Below are 8,482 nucleotides of genomic sequence, written 5' to 3'. Positions count from 1 at the left end.
GAGGATCGAGTGGGATAAGCTGTGTAGAGGGCTCAGACCTGTGCCTGAAACAGCGAGAACCCGGCTTGTGTTAATGACTGTATTGCTAGTTCTGACAATGTCTCCAGGGCACAGGTATTCCCCTCAATTTATTGGTGAAGAAGGTATGGTACAGAGAACTTGAGTACCTTAAGTTTATGGAGATGGTCAATTGGCTGTTTTTCACTGACAGGATATTCAGTTACTTAGTTGGACCTTTAAACCAAGAGAGAAAGCCCTAGATATCCAATGGGGGCCATCGGCCAGGCGGCAGGTTGATCAACCCTCCGTGCTATTTTAGTTTGGGAGAAAACAGGTGACGAACGGGCAGGGGAGAAAGCACTGTGGGTGGAAGGAGTGAACTACAAGGGAGAGCCGCAAGGGCTTCCACAGGGCTGCAGGCTGAGCTGGGTGCCAGGGATGGACGCCGCCGTAGGTATCCAAACTTACTTCCCTGACAAGTCTCATTGATGCTGGGAACCTTGAATGTTGTTCAGCTACCTAAGCATTAAACAACAACAACAACAACAACAACAATAATCGGTGATGTTTATAGAGTTCTTGTATACATATCTAAATATTTCCCACATTTTCTCCCTTAATTCTCATAACGATTTTCACAAAGGAGTTTCTGTCTTTATCCCCATTTTACATCTGAATTAACTGAGGCCAGAAAGCAACAGTAAAGCTTTCCAGGAAGACTTCCCCAACCGAAAGCGCAGATGTGGCTTTGTCTGTATGTTTCCAATGGGGGCTATAACTTCTGGGATGTGTATGTAAAAACGTGGAATTACCAAACAGCACTCCCATTTCAATGCTGTGAAATTACTGACGTGTGCCAAGCGATGCTCACCTGTAGGCATGCCATGCATTTATTCTGAAGCTGTTTCATTCCCACGGGTCCGAGGGAGCTATGATTGTGTGTATTAGGCCAAATGACCAGCAGATCGATCTGACCTGTGAGTGCCGGGAGAGATGAAGCTTTTTTAAATGTAGCTGCTGCAACCTATTTTCCCCTTTCTCTGCTTTGCAGCATAATCTTCTGCAAAAAAAGACAAAGATAAAGATTCACACTTAAAAGTAGAAGAATCAACAGATGTCACGGATATTTTTAAACCAATTACTGAAGCATTCCTGCAGAAGCAGGCACATGAAATATAGATGTGGCTTCCTGCACCAAATTTGATTTATTTCTGAGATCATTCCTTCATCACAGCTTGAGCTGCATTCCAATGTATTCCGAACAAGCCGATGAGCAATCAGGGCATTTCTGTTTGCTAGCGACCCTGCAGACAATTTACAAGGCGTAGGATTGCCAGTGGCTTTAATAACAATTACTACCGCGCTGTTTTCCCACCAAGGGCTGGAGGCAGGAAGGGCTGCTCAGACCCACCTACGTGACTGGTTAAGCAAGTAAATACCTCCTTCTGTCCCTCTTCAGATCGTAATGGAAATAAACACCCGGGGTCAATGGCGCCGGTGAACACAGGTTGCAGCTTTGGGGAGGGGGTTCTCTGAAGTTTTACAACTCATAGCCTCTGCACTTCCCAATAAAACTGTGTAATCGTACCTCTGCCTTGTGGCAGGGCCAAATGTTCTTGTGTGATAGAGATGGCCTATTAATAAGGACAGGTGTTCAGTCTAACTCATTAGCAAACAATTATTGAACTTCTAATTTGTGCTAGGCACTGGGGACATAATTGTAAACCAGATAAACAGGTTGCTGCTTGCCTGGAATTTGGGGGGAAAATATCCTTCAATAAGGAATAACAAATGTATTGAGTATTAGGAAAAGATGCTTACCTTCCTCCGTCCCTTCCTGTGTTTCATCCAACGGCTCTCTAAGTGTGGTCCCCGGACCAGCAATAGCAGCCTCACTGGGGAATTTGCTGGAAATGCACATTCTCAGGCCCACCTGTGATCTACTGACTCAGACTCTGGAGGCGCTGTCCAGCAGTCAGCGTTCTGACAAGCCCTCCTGGTGATTCTGATGCTCAAGTTTGAGAACCGCTGTTTAAAGCCAGTCAAGGGTAAGCCCACAAGAGCTGAGTGAAGATCAAAGAAACGTGCTGTTACAGAGTCAAGGAAATGCTCGCTAAGCCCGAGTATAAGCTTCACGTCTAACTGTGTTGGGAAGTGTGGTCTGGAGGCCAGGGCAGGCTAACTGCTTCTTCTCCACATCCGGTCTTTGCAGCCTGCCCCAGGGGAGAGGTGGGTCTTCTGATTCAGGTGACTCGCAGCTGCCTCTGCACAGCTCTGAGCTCCACATGCCCTGTGGACCCAGCAGTGTGGAAAAGGAAGACCTGAGCAGGTGGGCTCACCCCAGGGGAGTGGAGATAGAGGGGGTGCCCTCTGTCCAGCCCTGAGTCAGGGGGTGGAAAACCACCATCGCAGGCTGCACCGTGAATTAAACAGCAACTTCTAACACATTGGTCCCACCCCTGAGTGAAACATGGATGGGGTCAGACTGTTACCAAGCAAGGAGGAGGGGAGGGCGTGAAACGAGTAGAAGCAAGAGACTTGATCCTCCTCTCCTTTTGGAGGTGGGGGGAAATCTCATTTGCTGTGGAAATGAAAGACAGGGCTGAGGATCATGGCTCCTCCAAAAAAAGGGGAAATGAGAAGATACCTTGGTGCGGTGGGGGCAAGGTGTTCCAGGTGAGCGTCGGGTCAGGAGCATTCTGAGGGGGTCACAGAGCAGACACTCCATTTTGGTTGATTTGACTGTATTGTTCCTCATCAATTATGTTCTCTCCATTTTTTTTTTCTTTCAGATTTTTCTTAATTTCTCTGCCTTTGTTCTCTCACTTCCTTTCTCTGGAACCATTGTCCTTATGCCAGACAACTGTTACGGACTGAGGCGTACATAGCTCTGAAACACTGGCCAACTCCACCGGAAGTGCTGCAGGGGCAGAGCTCTGGGTACCTCCCTGCTTGGGCGGACGGGGTGATTATGGGGAGATGGCTGCTGCCTGCACAGGCCAGCAATTGCCTAGAAAGTTAGTGACGTGCTGAGGAGGTTAGGTTGGCCAGGATGTCCAGGATGTGGCGTTGAATCTCAGCAGAGGCCTAGATGAGGAAGGAGCCTGGGGAAAGTGCATCTGCGTCATGAGGACACAGAAGTTGGCTCACCACCTACGGCATTCTGAAAGCAGGGTCAGCAAGCAGGACAAGTCAGAGAAAAGTGGGAGCTGCCCCAGGAAGCCTCCAGCTTGAAACCGGGGTGCTCTCAGAACTGGAGGAAAGGTCCTTGTCACCTTTTGTGTGGAGAACACTCAGGGTTTGGCCACTATCCTTACATCAATGTCTCCATAGCACACGCCTATCTCAAGAGCTCAAGGGCTGCTTACCCAGATGCATCCAGGCGGGGCGCATCCCCTTTGCTCCTAGTCACCTCTTCTGTGGTTCTCATCACAAGTAGAAACCGCACAATAGGATAAATGCCAGACAGGGGAACAAAACAGAGACTCTTGCTAACATACCCTGTGGCCCCAATTCATCTCTGCCATTGTCAGAGCTCTGTCAGGTAGTGCAAAGTGTAGCCCTCCTATTTCTCCACTTGAGCACTTACCCAGCTGAGAAATGAAACAAAATATACAACATATGGAGAAACAGAGCATCTCTTTACTAATGATAATGGCTAGGTTGGAAGAGGTTTAGTTGAAGAGCCAAAATGAGTTTGCCAGTTCCTCCAGCCCAGGGCTTGCAAAAGCCCATCCAAGGGAAATTATGAGTGTTCACAGGAGACACCGGATCTCTGCTTCTCACTGGTCCACATGGAGATGGAAGAAAACAAATGACTGACGTTCACGCCCCGTGATAGGTAACTGCAGCCGCCTTAGACATCAGACTGATGGGCTTGTCCACCAACCACGTAACTCGCTTCACTGCTGAGGGGAGGACGGCAGGCAGAAGGCCAGGCTTTAGGCATAAATTTCCACACACAAGAATATTTCAAGAGAAGAGAAGGCTTCCCACAACGGCAGTCTTCATGCTCTCATTCTCCTTTATTTACTTCTCTCTTCTCTAAGCTGAATAGTGCATAATTGGAATGAGAATTCAAATAAGAAATCACAGTTGTGAGAGCCTAGAGTGGGGAATAACTAATTTGATCTGAGGGTTTGGAGAAAGATTTCACAGAAGAGGTGATGGATGAGCGGGCCTTGAAAGATGAGCTGGGAGCTAGGAGTTAGGAAGAGAAAGAAAGAGTTCTTGGCAGAAGACTAGTGGGCATGAAAATGTATCTGGTGTGGGTCCTAGTGACATGTCCAGTGTGTCCTGAGTGTGGAATATGGGCGGGGGGAGCCTAGGGAGAGAGGTGTTCTTATTGGGTGAAGTGCAAAGAAGAGAAGTATGTTAGGGAGGAAGTATGGCTGAGGACAGGGGCCATCTCCCAGGTATCATCTTGCCAGGGGCAAGAATCTGGATCTTTGCAGAAAGTGTTTTTGCTGCTATGAAGACTTGTCTCCCTGGCTGTCATTCTGCTCTCAAAGCAGCTACTGTATCTGGGCTCCTGGCGTTCACCACGTGGGACCGAAGAGCCTTGTTCTTTTACAGAGCATCACAGGAATTCACAGAGAGGCTGGGTGAGAGATGTTACTTGAAACCCTTCACAGGCACTTATATTCTCGAAAGAGATGGGCAAAACACCAGAGCAGAAATGAGAATCTTTTCAACCTGTAAAACACTGTTAAGTTTCATCTTTCAAGGTCAGAGAAATGAGTGGCTGTATTTTTTTCAGAAATGTTTTGCTAAAGCCGCTTTGCAAGGCCTGGAGTGCTGGGTGTGTCTCGCCGAGGGCTCTTGTGTTTCTGCCTTGGAAGAGAAAGTGCTCTGTCACCTCCCTTTTGCTTTAAGTAATGGGATTTTTCTGGTGGAGGAAGCACGGTGCTGGGTCACATGCTCCCAGAAAGCATCACTTCCCCCCCGCTCCCTGGAAAGAGGCTGTTGGAGATAGACAATTCCACGAAAGAATCAGGAAGATATGAGACACAAGATGTGCATGCCCTTGTTCTTTACAGCAGATGTGACAATGCTAGCTTGGAGGGAAATAATGTGAGGGGTATCCAAAATGTGCCAGGTGTAGTTTTTTTAATCCAAAGAAATAGGGTATTGTTATTACCATTATACAGATGAGAAAACTGAGCCCCAGGACTGTTTATGATGCCGAGATTTGGGCTCTTCCCAAGTCACCATAATGGTTGTCTAAACATTGGACTAGAAGTTAGGTCCAATCTTAATTTTTGTTTCTTCTCTTCCTAAACCTAATTTCTACATTTCTCCTGTCACTCTTAGCCAGTGGCTAGCCCTGTCTCTGTCCTTGACACATCTGAGGGAAAATATTCAAAGTATCACTTTAAAAAATGAGACTGATGTTTGTCCAAGAGATGTGGGTCAGGGTGATTTCCAACTCACACAAACTATGGCATTATCATAACATTTCCACAACTTCCCTTAGACATTGCTGCTTCCTGTATGAACCCCATCAGGAGCATCACTGTAGCATGCTAAAAGTTCTCTTTAGCGCTTATATTTAAAAGTTTAAATTATTACATGCCCCTGAAAGATAATATTCTTTAAAAAAGTGAAACTTAAAAGAAGATAAAAATGAAAGGTCTTCAAATTTCTATTAACCACCAAGGTAACATCTGGCATTTTTCTTTTCCAGGTGTTAAGAGTTAAACCGGTTTTGAACCAAGACATTCAAATTCTGACTCCTTCACGTTGCATCCATACACAAGTTATGTAATTTCTCCAAAACTTAGTGTCCCTCTGCTCCCATGGGTGGCATGAGGACGAAATAGAACTCTATGTGGAAAGTGTCCGGCATGGTGCCTGACCCAGAGCCGCTCTTTAACAAACAGTGGTCATCAGCACTGCTGTCCGAGTTTAGGGAGCTGCACCCGGATGGTGGTGAACGTTACTGGTCGGATGGAAGTGAAATTGAGTGGCTCATGTATGAAACTGACAAAGCTTATGAAAGCCCTTTGGGCAAGCTTTGTGGTTCTTAAGAAGGCTGACAAGAGTCACTGTGTTTGCTGGAATCATAAACAATGTCTTTCCAGATACCCACTGACTTTCCATTTCGGAAGTTGGATATTTAAAAATTACCAGTTGACCGCAACATAAGCCCCACGGGGTAAGGCTCTTGTCTCTTTGATTCATTGCTTGTATTCCCAGAACCTAGAACAATACCTAGTACATAGTAATTTCTCAGTATTTACTGTTGAATAAATGAATGAATAATAGGCATTCGATAGTGATACACACTATGCCAACAAGGCACTTTCCATCTACTCATTTATTCATAAACATGAAAAAAATATGTACCATGTTCTTGGCATTAAAACACATCACTGTTGAGGGGACGGATACAAATTGGGCACGGATCCTGTCCTCACTGAGCTTTTAGACTGAGAATGGAGATGAATTCCCAGGGGTAAACAGCAAGTGATGAGAGAGGTACTTAGACAACGTTATGTGAGTTTTCACGAGGGAAACATCACTATTAATCAGTAGAAACAGGTGGCAATGACATTTGAACAGATCCTTAAAGATAACTATATACTTGTTTGCTGAATCCAGTTAGGAAAATAACCAGCCATTCAGTGCATATGTGAGTTAGATCTTCAAAAAAAAAAAAAATACAAGTAATAGTCAACTGAATTGACCAGTTCTCTAGCTTAACTGTCTAGTTGACTCAATCAAATAATCCATCTTGTTTGGGTACTGATGCTCCTGAATGTATTTCTGTGACAAATGAAAAATTAGGCAGGCCCAGAACCTTGCTTCAACTCTCCGCACTGAGCGTTCTCACTTCAACAATTCATTAAAACCCCGCATCTGTGCCAAGATCTCCCTTGCTTCCTTTCTTCCTCTCTCCTTCATTAAAACAGAGTGATTATGCAATCCTATTCCTCTGCCCAGGGCTCATTCTAAAAATGTTCTTCTGCAAATGCCTCTGCTTGGCTGACTGGCACCAGGAGACAGCGGGAGACGGCAGGAGATGGCAGGAGCTCTTCTCCCGAGTCTAGTTTGGCAGGATGCTTTGTCTGAGATGGGCCATGGGTCACTCCCAGCCTCACCGGCAGGGATGAGGGGGAGCTGAAGAGAGAGGGTACAGGGGGGCAGTGAGGGGAAGGCGAAGGGGCACTTGAATGGATGACTCAATAGTCATGGACTGTTAGAGCCCCCAAGAAGCTTGGCTGCAACGTGGTCTGGTATGTTCAAGGTGCAGATGGAGCAGCTGGGGTCCCCAAGCAGCCTGACATGTTCAGAAGCACACAGCTGGAGGTGAGAACACTGCCATTGGCACCAAGCTTTCTTTTTCTCATTCTCTTGCGTCCCAACTCCCAGGTGCAGTGGTGGGAGATGAGCAGGTGCACGAGGGGGGCCCAGGACCACTCTGTTCACAGGTGGGACCTCTCTCTGCCCAGCTGTCTCCTAGCTGATGGAATGGACACGTGGTATTCAGACCCTGGAAGCAAATGCCCTTGAGAGACTAGCTCATGAAGAATAAATGGTGAATGTAAAGGGGTGAGGGGACCTGAATGAAGCAGCTCCTCCACGGTGCAAAGAAAGATGTGTGTGTGTGGGCCTCCCCCCAGTGACAGTGGTTGCCACCTTAAAGTGCCCCATGCCTGAACTCAATGTTTTCCAGATTGAGTGTTGATATATACCAAACTATACCAAACCAAACAGCCCCTCAAACTCCAGCCTCCCCCTCACATGTGTAATTCTACCAACTGCCTCAAACCCCATCCAAATCCCAACCTCCAACCTGCAACCTCCCAGAAACCCACAGCTCTCAGACAAAACAGCTTTGAGGAGCTGTCTACAGTCTGGCAATGGCAAACCCTCTTCTCTTTGTCCTGGGTATGAAGGATGTTCAGGACAAAGCACTTCCTTCCCTCCTCACATTGCCCTTTGTGGGCTCCTGAGAAAGATTAGGACAGAACACTCCCTCAGCTTCCCCGGGGCTGCACGGGACCAGCAGGAGCTCTCTTAGACCCTCTCCCAGCTGGTCCTGCCCCACTCTGGCTCAGTGAGGATGTCAACTCTGGGGACACACTTCCTTTTTTGGGTGTCTACTTGGGAAGTGAGCACAACCGTCTGGAAGGGAACACAATTCGTTCTGAGATCTTGCCCCATTTTTTCCTCTCTGTGTTTTATTGTCAACCCCTTTCCACACAAATCCAGATGTGGGAGAATGTGGTGCAAACTCCAGGTGTGGGAGGGGTTGGTGATAACTACAGATGTGGGAAGGGGATGGGATGAGGGAAAATTTTTCCAAGATTCTTTCAGTATCTAACTCTGCTACAACTTCTCTAACACTTTTCTTTTATTAAGACATTTTACATACATAATATATATAATAAAAATATTTTATGCACGTTATATAATAAAATACAATTATATTATATATATAAAATAAAAATATATTTATATGTATAATTTTTATATC

This window comes from Camelus bactrianus, chromosome 25, assembly GCF_048773025.1.
Source record: "Camelus bactrianus isolate YW-2024 breed Bactrian camel chromosome 25, ASM4877302v1, whole genome shotgun sequence".
Lineage (NCBI taxonomy): Eukaryota > Metazoa > Chordata > Mammalia > Artiodactyla > Camelidae > Camelus > Camelus bactrianus.
Note: the sequence above shows the minus strand (reverse complement) of the source record.